This window comes from Sorex fumeus, unplaced genomic scaffold (assembly GCF_029834395.1).
Source record: "Sorex fumeus unplaced genomic scaffold, SorFum_2.1 ptg000044l, whole genome shotgun sequence".
NCBI classification, from domain to species: Eukaryota; Metazoa; Chordata; class Mammalia; order Eulipotyphla; family Soricidae; genus Sorex; species Sorex fumeus.
This window is the reverse complement of record NW_026606101.1, coordinates 34,626,751-34,638,870: the sequence shown is the minus strand read 5'-3', so window position 1 is coordinate 34,638,870 and position 12,120 is coordinate 34,626,751. Positions and strand designations below refer to the sequence as shown.

Below are 12,120 nucleotides of genomic sequence, written 5' to 3'. Positions count from 1 at the left end.
TCCATTTAAAAGAAGACCAGGAAACTAAAACTACAAACAAGATTTCTAATTTCTTCTTACCTCAAGTAAGAACCTGTTCTGTGGACCATTAAACTTGGTAAAGACAAGATATTATTTTGTGAAAAGCTTAAGTGTGTGTGTATGTGTGTGTGTGTGTGTGTGTGTGTGTGTGTGTGTGTGTGTGTGTAAAGACATATCTCAAGTGAAGCTTTTGAAATTCACAGGCATACGTTTGGATCCAAAGACAACAGTCCCCTTTCTTAACTCAAAACATCTGAAAATAAGTGCCATTCCTTACAGTTTGGTCCCTGAGTCACATCTCACTGGTAGGATCCATGCTGACTCACAACATAAAGATCTATGAACCATGTAAACTTTGCTGAAAGTCACTGTCAGAAATAAAACCTGACTATAAGGGAAGAGACCCCTATGGCTATCAGGTCCTACTGATAAGTAGGAAGTTGAACCTTTTCACTTTAATCAGGGTTCAATTTGTCTTCCATATTCCTCATTAACCATATGAAAAAAATGAAACCTTGGGAATCCTAAATTCAATACTTTCAATTCATTTTTGCTGACCTTTCAAGTAACTGCTGAAGGTTTTGCCAATTTCTATACTGCTCGCTTTTGTCTGTGATATTGGATTTGGTGATTCCTAAAAGTTAGCCTGCAGCTTATCACAACAATCAAGTCTTTTCTCTTTCTTTAAAGAAATCACTGCACAACCTGCTTTGTGAAATAATGGAGAAAGCAGACAGGGGCCAAGATGGACATGGGAGTGGTAAACCTGTGGCCCTGGAGCAAAAATTATGACAGAAAAGACACAAATTACAGGGAGAGTGCCTGAAAGATGTCATAACATGTCCTCCCACCAAATTAAAAAAAACAACCTTTTTCTTTTTTTTTTTTTTTTTTTTTTGTCTTAAGGTTAACAGAACAAAACACAGCTGAGGAAATAAGAGTAAAGTATTCCTTGCCCTTCCGTGGGACTTGCCTTCCCCCCACCCCTCCCTCCACAGTAGCAGTGATGCCTCCCCTGGGCACAGGAGAGGTCTGCCATGCTGAGGACTGACATTTACTTCCATCTCTTAAGTGCTCCTTTACTTCATCCTGAGCCCCTGCTGAAGACAAAGAGAAACCATTCATTAAACATGAGGTACCTTCATAGGCTTAACAAGAAATATCATTTTTGTATAGGCATTTGCATGATTATTTCCCTTCACATGGCCTAACAATCCTGTATCTGCCTGCCAAAGAGCTTTGGTATCTGAGCTGGTAGTCAGATACAAAATATTTCTAGACCTGTGTAAGGGGTAATAATCATTTAAAGAGCATATAAATTCATTCTAATAAATGTATGCCACATTGGCAATTTGTCTTGGTGGATATGAATGATTAACTCAACTCTTCAAATTTTTCTTTAAGAAACCCTAATCTTCAATTGGGGATTCCTCCCCTTTGGGACCTATTTGTACATTCTTTCCCAGAGTTCAATGTATAAATGACAACAGTTTACCTAATGCTGCTGTGAAAAGGGCATTCAAGGCTATTGCATATGCTTTGAGATCTTTGTAAGCGCTCACTGTGCTTACTTGTAAGAGAATATATCATGCATTAGAAGAGAATCTAGTCTTAATTTTTTAGTTTATTTTTTTAAAAAAGTATGATCTGTATATGAGGAAATGGCAGATTTTAAGCATATATAACTGTTTTGAAAAATACAACTGCTTTATTCACACTGCCATCAAATTCATTTGATTCCCATTGCCCTAGAAATTTCCCTTCCTGGTTACTAACCCTATTATTTTTCATAACTTGTCTGCTTTCCATTACCAGAAATTTCTACATCTCTATAAGAAAGAGTGGATGACTTCTGAGAAAACTTTCTATTCCTATGGCCTATGAATCTCTAAGAAAGTACTCTTTGAGAAATGTACGTATGCAGACGTAAAAGCATTATCTTACTCTTTGAATGTAATGTTTGGAAATATTGCCAAGTAGTAAGAGAAGACACCTGCCTAATGCTCCCACTGACATTAGCTCCTGCAGCTAGTATTATCAAGTATTTCCTTATAATATTTTCTCTATTTTTCTCTATTTTTGTACAGTTAGTATATATCGTGTCAGTACATACACACAATAGTATTTTTAATAATGAAACTGCAGTGAATGGAGAAATAGTACAGCAAGTAAGACACCTTCCTTGCATGAGGCCATCCTGGGTTCAATACTCAACACCTTGCCCTGCCAGGAGTGGTCTCTGAGTGTAGAGCCAGAAGTAAACTTGAGCAGCACTTGTGTGGCACAAAATATAAAAAACAAAAAAGAAGCTACAAACTTGGACAAAATTATAGATAACAACATAATATATTTAGAATCAGGGCTAGGATGAAAGAGACGTTACTGGGGCCTGCTCGAGGCAATCGACGATTAACAGGATGATGAAATGAAATGAATTTAGAATATATTTACTATCAAGATTTATTGTCAATATCTGATTATTTAATTTTAATTGTGGATTGTCTTGGGATACTTTCAGTGGTGTTAAGGTTTTCACTTAGATCTGTGCTCAGGAGTCACTTCTGGAAGTTTTCAGGGTATCATATGTAGTGCAGGGGAAAAAATTAATATTGGCTGCATGCAAAGCAAGTGTTTAATCCCTGTGCTATCTTACTATTAACATGGCTTCAAATGTCAATATTGAAAGTTTTTCCTTGTTATCTTTGCTACTTAAATAAAACATTACATATAAATCAAATTATAGATGTGTTAGAATTATTTCTTTTTCATTTTTGGAAGTAACCAAATCATAACATCCCTGTAAATTAACCACCTACACATTTTTAACTTTTATACACATATATATTTGTAAGCATACATAGAACAGGAAGTGTGTAGCATACTTTCAAATAGACATAGATGGTGTTTTTGTTTTATCTTGCTTCAATCACCTACCAATTAACATTATTATAAATTCATAGTCAGTACATATTGTGAGTTGATGTTAAGTTTGCCAGTTTACTTGACTTACAGTTGTTTCTGAAATCCCATTTTTGTTTGTGGTTCAATTTTCTTCTCACTGTTCTACATCCTTTAGGAGCTTTTTAAATAAAAAGTATGTGAATATCAAGTGCCCCTGCCCTTCCCAAAATGGAATCTACATTTTCTCAAAGATAATAAAACTAGTATAGAAACTTTTTTGGACAATTATTTGACCCATATTTTAATGGCTCACAACTAATACCCAGACTCTTTTGTTGGAACTAGGGAGATGACAGTGTATCCTGAGTGTGACTTAGATACTTGATTTTGAGAAACTGGCTGTCCTTATATGCTTATTTCTTTATAAATGAATTCTTCACATTTTCTATTTGCTTTGATTCTTTTTAAACCATTGTTGAAACTTACTGTTACTTTAAATTAAACTTTTATGGTTTTATCAGTCTTAATTCATTCTAATCATTATTATTCAAAGACTGATTATTTAATACCTTACTTTAGAATGCTGTTGAGCACAAAAATCTCTTGGTTATTCTATATTTCCTCACCTGGCTTTTGTATTTCTTACACTTTTTTTTTACTTTTTTTCCAAACCATTATTCTTTCGTAATATTCTCTTACTGTTTTATACCTGATTTTTATCATTTTGTCATTCAAATGTATGAATTTTATGTCAGAATTTATTTTTGATCTTTTAAGTCTCAAGTCTCATAGTCCTAATAATACTGTAACTTTTTGCACTAGTTCTTACTGTTGATCAATTATTTCACTGTGTGTTTTGTAAGTTTAAAATAATAAACTCAGCTTCATAATTTATTTTCTTCTGTGAGGTTTTCACATTTCCATTTGTCACTTACACCAGGGATAACCATAGTATGTAATCAATTATTTCAATTATTTAGCAATTTTTCAGTTTTGCATTACATTATGACCCTATTTTTTGTGTTTGGGGTCACACCCGGCTATGCTCAGGTTTACTTCTGGTTCAGTACTCAGGAATTAGTTTGGCAGTGGTTGAGAGACCATATGGGATGTCAGGTATCGAACCCAGGTCGGCTGCATGCAAGGCAAATGACCTATCCACTTGTATTATCACTTTGGTCCCTACATTATAACTTTGGAAAATAAATAAATGTTTCAAAGGTATAGTATGTTTGTGGTTTCCACTTATTGTGGGAACCCTTTATTTCACCATGCAGCACCTGAACAGATACCTCTTTGTAATTTCTTGAAGTAGAAGTTTCAGATTTATTTATATAAAACTACCTATTCCAACACCCTTCCTTGAGAAAAAGTTGTTCATTGCCCCATTGAATCATAAAAAAATCACTCCAAAATTCAAAGCCAAAATACATCGAAGATTTGTTATTTCTTTTTTTATTTTATTATTTTTAAATTTATTTTATTAAACTAATGTGATTTACAAAGTTATTCCAATTGAGTTTACATACAATGTTTCAGCATCAATCCCAACAATAGTGTTAACTTCCTTCCACCAATGCTCCTAGGTTCATTCGACCATGCCCCACCCCAGCCTGCACCTTTACAGGCACCTTTATTTTTCTTTTTTACTTTATCTAAACACCATCGTGTACAAAGTTTTTCCAGAACACAGCTGTTATGGGCTTTTGGTGTCCCAACATCAAACCCATCACTAAGTGACCTTCCTTCCATTATTGCTCCCATTTTCACAACCATCCCCCAAGACTGCCCTTTTTGTAGGCAAACAGTAATTTGTTTTATATTACTTGTTACAACCAAATAGCTAAAATAATTATTAAAATATTTCAGTGAAAGAAAATTTGTGAAAATCATTTTATCTCATCTCGGGATTGTTAAATCTTTGTCTGAGAATCAAAAGATTCTCAGAACTAATCTGTTCATTGCTTTATGTGGTGTGTTTAATGCAAATATTTCCTTCCATTCAGATGCCTGTCTTTTTAGATTTTCACAAGTTTCTTTTGCTAGGCAAAAACTAACAAAGTTGATGTAGCTCCCTTTGCTTATTGGTACTGTAGCCTTTGCCAATGTCATCCTATCATTAAAGATACCTTTTAAAGTCAATGTCTTGAAGAAATATTTCTATATTTACTAATTGATAGGAAAATATAAATTCTGATCTAATCTCAAGGTTTTTGATCCACTTTGAGCTGACTTTTGTGTAAGGTGTGAGATATGAATCCAGCTTTAAGTTTTTACACTTGATTATTTCTCCCAGTATCATTTCTTGAAGAGACTTTTCCCCTCAGATATCATGCTTTCAGATTCTTAGCAAAAACTTGGTTGACCATATATTTGGAGGTTTGTCCTTGGGTTGTCTGTTCTGACCCATTGATCAGAGAACCTGTCTATACTCTAGTATCATGCTGCTTTTATTGTATGGTTTTATAGGATAGTTTCCAGTTAGGGAATGAGGTGCCTCCAAGTTTTATTTTTCACTATGGTTTTTGCTATTTGGAGTCTCTTAAGACTACACATAAACTTTATTTATTGGCTGGTCTGAATTCTTAAAAAGTACTGTCTGAATTTGGGTATAAGTTTAGATAGAACAGTCCTTTTGACAAGATTTATTCTTCCAATCCAAGAGCATGGAATGCTCTTCCCTTTCCTACAATTTCTTCCATTTCTCTTAAGTATTTTGAAGTTTTCATGGTTTAGTCTTCCACTTCTTTTGTTAAGTCAATTCCCAAGAACTGGATGTTTTTGGACAGTATTTTAAATGGGATAGATACTTTGGTCTCTTTCTCCTCTATTTAAATATTTGTATATGGGAATGTGACTAATTTGTGTGCATTGACTTTGCAGCTGACACCTTTGATATATTGGTTTATTGTTACTAGGAACTTTTTTTTGGTGGGCCACTTAGATTATTTAATGTATATCATCATGCCATCTACAAATAGATATAATTTGACTTCCTCTTTTCTAATTTGTATCCCTTTTATTTTCTTTTCTTTCTTGATTGCTAGTGCTTGAATTTATAACACAATGTTTAATAAGATTGGTGAGAGTGTATATTCTTGCCTTATGCCTGGTCTCAGTGGGAATGTTTTCAGATTTTAGCAATTCAGGATAATATTAGCTATTGGTATTTTATAAATATGCATTAGTATCTTGAAGAAGATTCCTTTCATCCTTATTTTTTAGAGTATTTATCATAAATGGGTATTGAATCTTGTAAAAAGCTCTCTCAGCATTGATTTATGAGATAACATGATTTTTATTTTTATTTTTAATGATGTAGTGTGTTATGTTAATTGATTTATATGTTGAGTCATTTTACTATTGCTGGGAAAAATATCATTGGTCATGGTGTATGGCTTTTCTTTTAAAATGTGCTTTTTGGATCCTGTTTGCTAAGATTTTGTTGAATATTTTTGAGTCAATGTTTATCAAGAAGATTGGTTTGAAACTTTCTGTATTTGAAGTATCTCTGTCTATATTATATGTCAGCATAATATTAGATTCATAAATAGTGTTAGGAATTGTTACTTTTTAATATTTGGAAGACCTTAAGGATAAATGGAAGTAAGTCTTTTCTGAAGGTTTGATCTCACAATAAATCCTAAGCTTTTTGTTCTTGGGGAAATTCTTAATTACAGTTTTATTTTCCTTGCTTGTGATTGGCCTGTTCAGGTTTTCTACTTACTCCTGAAGGATGGCAGCCACTGGGCCACCAGGGGGAACAGGCCAAGGCACGAAACCTATTCCCACCTGGAGTGGCCCAGTACCAGTATCCTACTGCAGGGACCAGATGCATTTCTGACAAAAGCTGCTGGGTTTCGAGATTTGATTCTGAGTCTCTGGGATCATGGCCGTTAAGCAGTTCAATTCAGGAACCAGAGAGCCAATGCCTCCAATTATATAGCTGAGCCAGAGGTGGTTTGTGGGTGTGTTTCCCACATACCTAACTTTTGGCCGTTTACTTTCTTGGTAAACTTTGTCCCAAGTTTTTGGGGTCTGGCCAAAGGCACAGCAGCAAATTTGGGGTATCTGGAAGTCTGAAGGCACCATTAGGCTGTTGGTGCACTTGCCTCACAGGTACAGACTGACTTGCTGTAGGCACCATACCCCCCCCCCCCCCCCATTCATTGTTCTCTTGACCTCTAAGTAGTACCATCCCTGTCTCTAATTACTTTGTTTAGATTGAATGCAATTTGTTCTAAGATACATATGGTTGGTCCAGCTTCATCCCCTCTGCCCTCCACCTCATTGGCCTGTGTAATTGTTTTCCATCCTTTTATTCTGAGCCTGTGTTCATCCTGTTGTTTTATATGTGTTTTCCATAAGCAGAAAATTGATAGATTTTATTTCCTGATCTATTCTGCCATTCTTGGGAGATTTTAGTTCTTCAGCATTCAGGGATATTATTACTATGTAAGGCTTTGTTGCCATTTTACTGTGTAGGGTTGTTGCTTCTAGAATTGGCTATTTGGTTTATATATTTCATTATTTCATGCAGGGCTGGTTTGGTTATCATAAATGTTTCCAGTTATTGTTTACTGAGAATGTTTCCATTCTTTCTCACCACCTAAATAAGAACTTTGTAGGATAGTAGACTCTAGGTTGAAAGACTTTTTATTCAGTAATTTGAATATGTCATTCCACTCTTTTTCCTTGCCTGTACCATTTCATATTAGAGATATCTTGTGATTCTTATGTTATTTACCTTATATTTACAATTTTCTTCTCTCTTGCTGCTTTAGTAAGTTTGTCTCTCTCTTCGGTTTTTGCCAAGTTCATTTCTATGTGTCATGGTGCTGTTTTGAGTTTGTTTTGTTTGATCCTCTTTAGGTCTCTTGAAACTGTGCAGCTGCCTCCCTCCGGAGCATGGGGAAAAATCTCAGCTATTATCTCTCTCATCACTTGTTCTATACTTTTTTTTTAATTCCCTACCTTCCAGTATCCCTATAATTTGGAAATTATTCTTCTTGTCATTGTTCACTAAGTACCTTACATTTCTTCCATTTGTTGGCTTCTCTTTTCTTTTTTAACTTCTTATCAGTGTGGGCTTTTATTTTGTCTTCAAGTTTGTTTATATAATTCTCCCCCATGAAATTCTGCTATTATGGCTTGCTGGTGTGCACTTTAGCTTCTTCAATTCCATTTGTATGGAATTCAATTCCATCTTCTAAAGCAGTTCTTCTTAGAGTTGGTTAAATTTCTCATCTAGTGATTGCTTAATTTAGCTGCCTGAGCTTTTTAAATTTCTGTTGCCAGTACATCGAGTCCTCATCAACCAGTCCTGATAGTTTTGATGGGCTTGGGGCTTGCCTGGGGTTTTGTCACTATCTGTGACTGCAACTATTTTCTTTGTTTCCCCACTGTCTTCCAAGTTTTATGGGTGCTAATCATGGAGGTTTAGATTTCCAGTTACAGAACTGATCTGTTTAGTGGTTTAAACCAGAAGGCTACTAATAGTATGTTTGCTGTTCAGAATAATTTCTTTCCATGTAGTGCTATTTGAATATGAGCAAGGATTTTTAACTAATTACTCCACTGAGTTAGCTAAGATTTAATTAGCTAAGATTTAAGGGTGTACCCTGAGAATCTGGAGTGCTACATCTCACCTGCCCCAAAGTGAGAGATATATGCTGTAACACTTTCCCATGATGGTTTGGGGTTTAGAAGCTAGATGAACATCAAGGCTGGGCCAGGTCCTGGCCTAGGATTGGAGGACAACACATAGGGCAAAAAGGTTGGGTCCCCAGATGTGTTGGTGCATGACTGATCAGGGTTAAAAAGGAGATGACTAAGGTCCAAGTTCTGCATGGTGCTCACCTAAATTTGGAGGATAGATGGATGTCAGACCAGACCAATCCCTGAGCTACCAGACATGGATGACATAAGGGGAAAGAGTTAGGAGTACCTAGGCTTCAAGATTTGTTATTTCTCATGATGTTATTATCTTGCCTGGGCTCAGCTGGGCAGTTCATCACATCAGATGGTATCCACTTAGGTCCAAAAATAATTCAAAGTACCCACCCTTTTTGAACTGGCTTTTAAGAGCAAGCTTTTAGTGTTTTGAAAGAGCAAAATTGGAAGTCAAAGACTTCTTATAGGACTTTCTGAAAATCATATTCAATTTATATTTTTCACACCAAGGGTTTATTCTCCATAATCATTTTTATATTCCTATAATTTCTTGTGTAACTTTAAATTTTCATAATATATACTGTCTTATAGAAATATACTCTTATTGTCATTTATGACTTTCTTTTTAAACATTTTCAAATCATGACCTTATTTTGCACAAGAATTTTTATGTGACCCCAGTTATACAAAATCAAATATTTACTTATAATCAGTCATATATTTATTTTAAAATAAGTTTTTGTGAACCTCATATTCAGTTGCATGATTCTGTTTAAGTTCATGACCCATAATTTCAAGAGCTATGATTTTTGATATCTCTCATTTTTCATAATTATAAATTACATAAATACTAAACACTCACATTAAGTCTTTGAACTCTATTTATAATTCCTCTTTACTATATATTTTTAGTGTTCCTGAAGGCATGATGTAAAGAACTACAGAGACCTCCTTCTGGTTGAATTATAATGTAACCTCAAGAAATCCAGCTACGTAAATATTTTTGGAAACCAAACTTTTTGTTTCATACTGTTCTATCTCACAACTTGTTCAGAAAAATCACAATTTTAAAAGAGAACAGGAAGTTCTTATCAAAGAATTTGTTGAGAATATTTGAGCTTCCAATGGTCAGTGCAAGTGATCTTATGCAAAGTTCTTTCTTTGTGAAACTGAGTTTCCTGTTGTTGACCTTTAAACAAACGCAAGTTTTCATAACTTGTTCATCTGAATAACAAAATGAATAGATTATAGAGTTGTAGTCAAAATATTTTTTGTTTTATATGCCAAAAATAAATTCAGTTATTCTGTATCTGTCCCTCTGCTTCTGACTTATTTCACTCAGCATGATAGTCACCAAATCCATCCAGTTTTAGGCAAATTTAATGACTTCATTTTTCTTAACAGCTGTGTAGTATTCCATTATGTAGATGTACCATAGTCTCTTTATCATTTATCTTTTCTCCAGCTCTGAGGCTGTTTTGGCTATTGTAAATAGTGCTGCAATGAACATAGGCATGCAGATGGTATTTCTGCTGTGCGTTTTTAGACCCCCAGGGTGTATTCCCAGAAATGGTGGGAAATGTACACTGGTGGATGGATGGGTGTTGGAACACTGTATGACTGAAACCTAATTATGAACAGCTTTGTAAGGGTCTTTATCATAGTGATTTGGTAAAAAAAATCTTAAAAATTAAAAATATATATATTTTGACAATTACCATGTAAAACTGATATGTCCTGGTGCTTTCTAGATGTATTGATAACAAAGAAAAATAATTGTGTATTTAAGAAGTCTAGGGCTGAAGCAGTAGCACAGAGTGTAGGTGCTTAGCTTGCATGTGGTCAATCAGGGTTCCATTTTTGGCACTACATATGGTCTCCTGAGATGGCCAGGTGTGATCCCTGACTTTAGATTCAGGAGTAAGCTCTGAGCATCACTGGATATCCCCCACCCCAATCCCAAACGCTCACCAACACACACACACACACACACACACACACACACGAAAACCAAAAACAAGAACTCTAGACCGGAAGTCAAAACCCTTGTTTGCAACAACGTGGCATAAAGTAATGCAATACTGCAGAAAACTGAATTTAAACTACTCACATTTAGTGTTCTTTTATCACCTTTTCTTTGTTCGAGGAGTTGTTTGGGTTACACCCTATGGCCCTATGGTGTTGTGCTTAAGGCTTACTCCTGGCTCTGTGCTCAGTGATCACTCATGGCAGGCATTAGGGGGCCTTATGGGTTCCTGGGCCAGCCATGTGCCAAGAAATCTCCCTACCTGCTGAACTCTCTTTCTAGACCCCTTTAATTAATTTTTACTGGAACCATCTCTATGATATCATTTATATAATTCAGCAATGTTATTTTGAAATACATAAACCATATTTTTGACAAGTAATGTTTATATGACCATGTTGTGTGAGTTTATAGTTTTGCAGTCCTGTGCTATATATATATATATATATATATATATATATATATATATATATAGCAAATGTTATTATCTTTAGCTTTAAATGAGGTCCAAGACCATTACTAGATGCATTTTCCCACATATTGTTCATCTTTATCCTGCTATAAGGCAGAATTCAGGATTCTGGTGCAGTCTGGCCTCCTGGAAAGTGAAAAGATCTACTGACGAGATACAGGTAGTGCAGGTAAAGGCTGGAAGGAACAGTGTCAGCACATTTGTGTCTTATACTTGCCACCCATTTAGTATTTTCTTCATCTTTCCCCACTCTTTAAAACCAGGAATCAGAATAGTACGTTTTGCTTCCTTTCTCTAATTCTATGTTTTGGAGGAAGGAGGCTCAGATACAGCAGCATGTGAGAGCTGCTCCCCACTCATGGTCTGATCTGCTTCTGAGTTTCTAGGGGAACCATAAATACTGGGTACTGAGCTAGGTCTCCTGCACATAAAGCCTGGGCCTGGCCTGTAAGCATCTTCCCAATCCTCTTTCCTCTAATTCTCACCAGCCTTCAAACAATGGGAAAGGGTAGTATACAAGCCAGTGTGCTAGATATACTTCAGTAACTATTGAGACATTAATCTGGAAAAAAAACCATGATTTTCTCAGACTTTATTTTGTGTTCCCTGAAACATTAAATTCAATAAACTTTTGTGCAACCACACAAGTCCACAAAGAGTCTTAAAAGGATAAGACACAAAGCAGACTTGTTTCTGCCTAAATATACTCAAATAGTTCTACACAATCTCTAGGGCAAAGATTTAGTTTTATGCTTTAAAGCAGATATACTAAACAACTCAGCAGGTAGCTTCTAGAAAGGCAGTGCATCAGAATCAGCTTGGGGTTACTGAAATAATTTGATCACTCCAGGAAGCCAAGAGGTAAGATAGACTGAAAATTTGTTTCCTTGTCAAAGTTCTGAAAACCATGTTACTGTATGACTTAATAAGCTGTGGATTATCTTTTCCCCTAAATATGTAAAATTCTAAGGATAATCCTTGCTTTGTATACTGTGTTATTTATGATAAAGATTTTTAATGTTTAGCC

General features: G+C 35.3%; 1 protein-coding gene across 2 annotated transcripts in view; it reads right to left on the bottom strand.

Moving 5' to 3' along the window:
- Positions 1–1,047: 1,047 nt before the first annotated feature.
- MACROD2 (mono-ADP ribosylhydrolase 2) overlaps positions 1,048–12,120 on the bottom strand; it is a 2,391,823-nt gene continuing 2,380,750 nt past the window's right edge. The window contains exon 19 of one of the 2 annotated variants that reach the window (XM_056121300.1): positions 1,048–1,121. The gene's annotated coding sequence lies outside the window, so the exon portion shown is untranslated. The remainder of the gene's footprint in view (positions 1,122–12,120) is intronic. The other variant, XM_056121301.1, reaches the window with a different exon arrangement.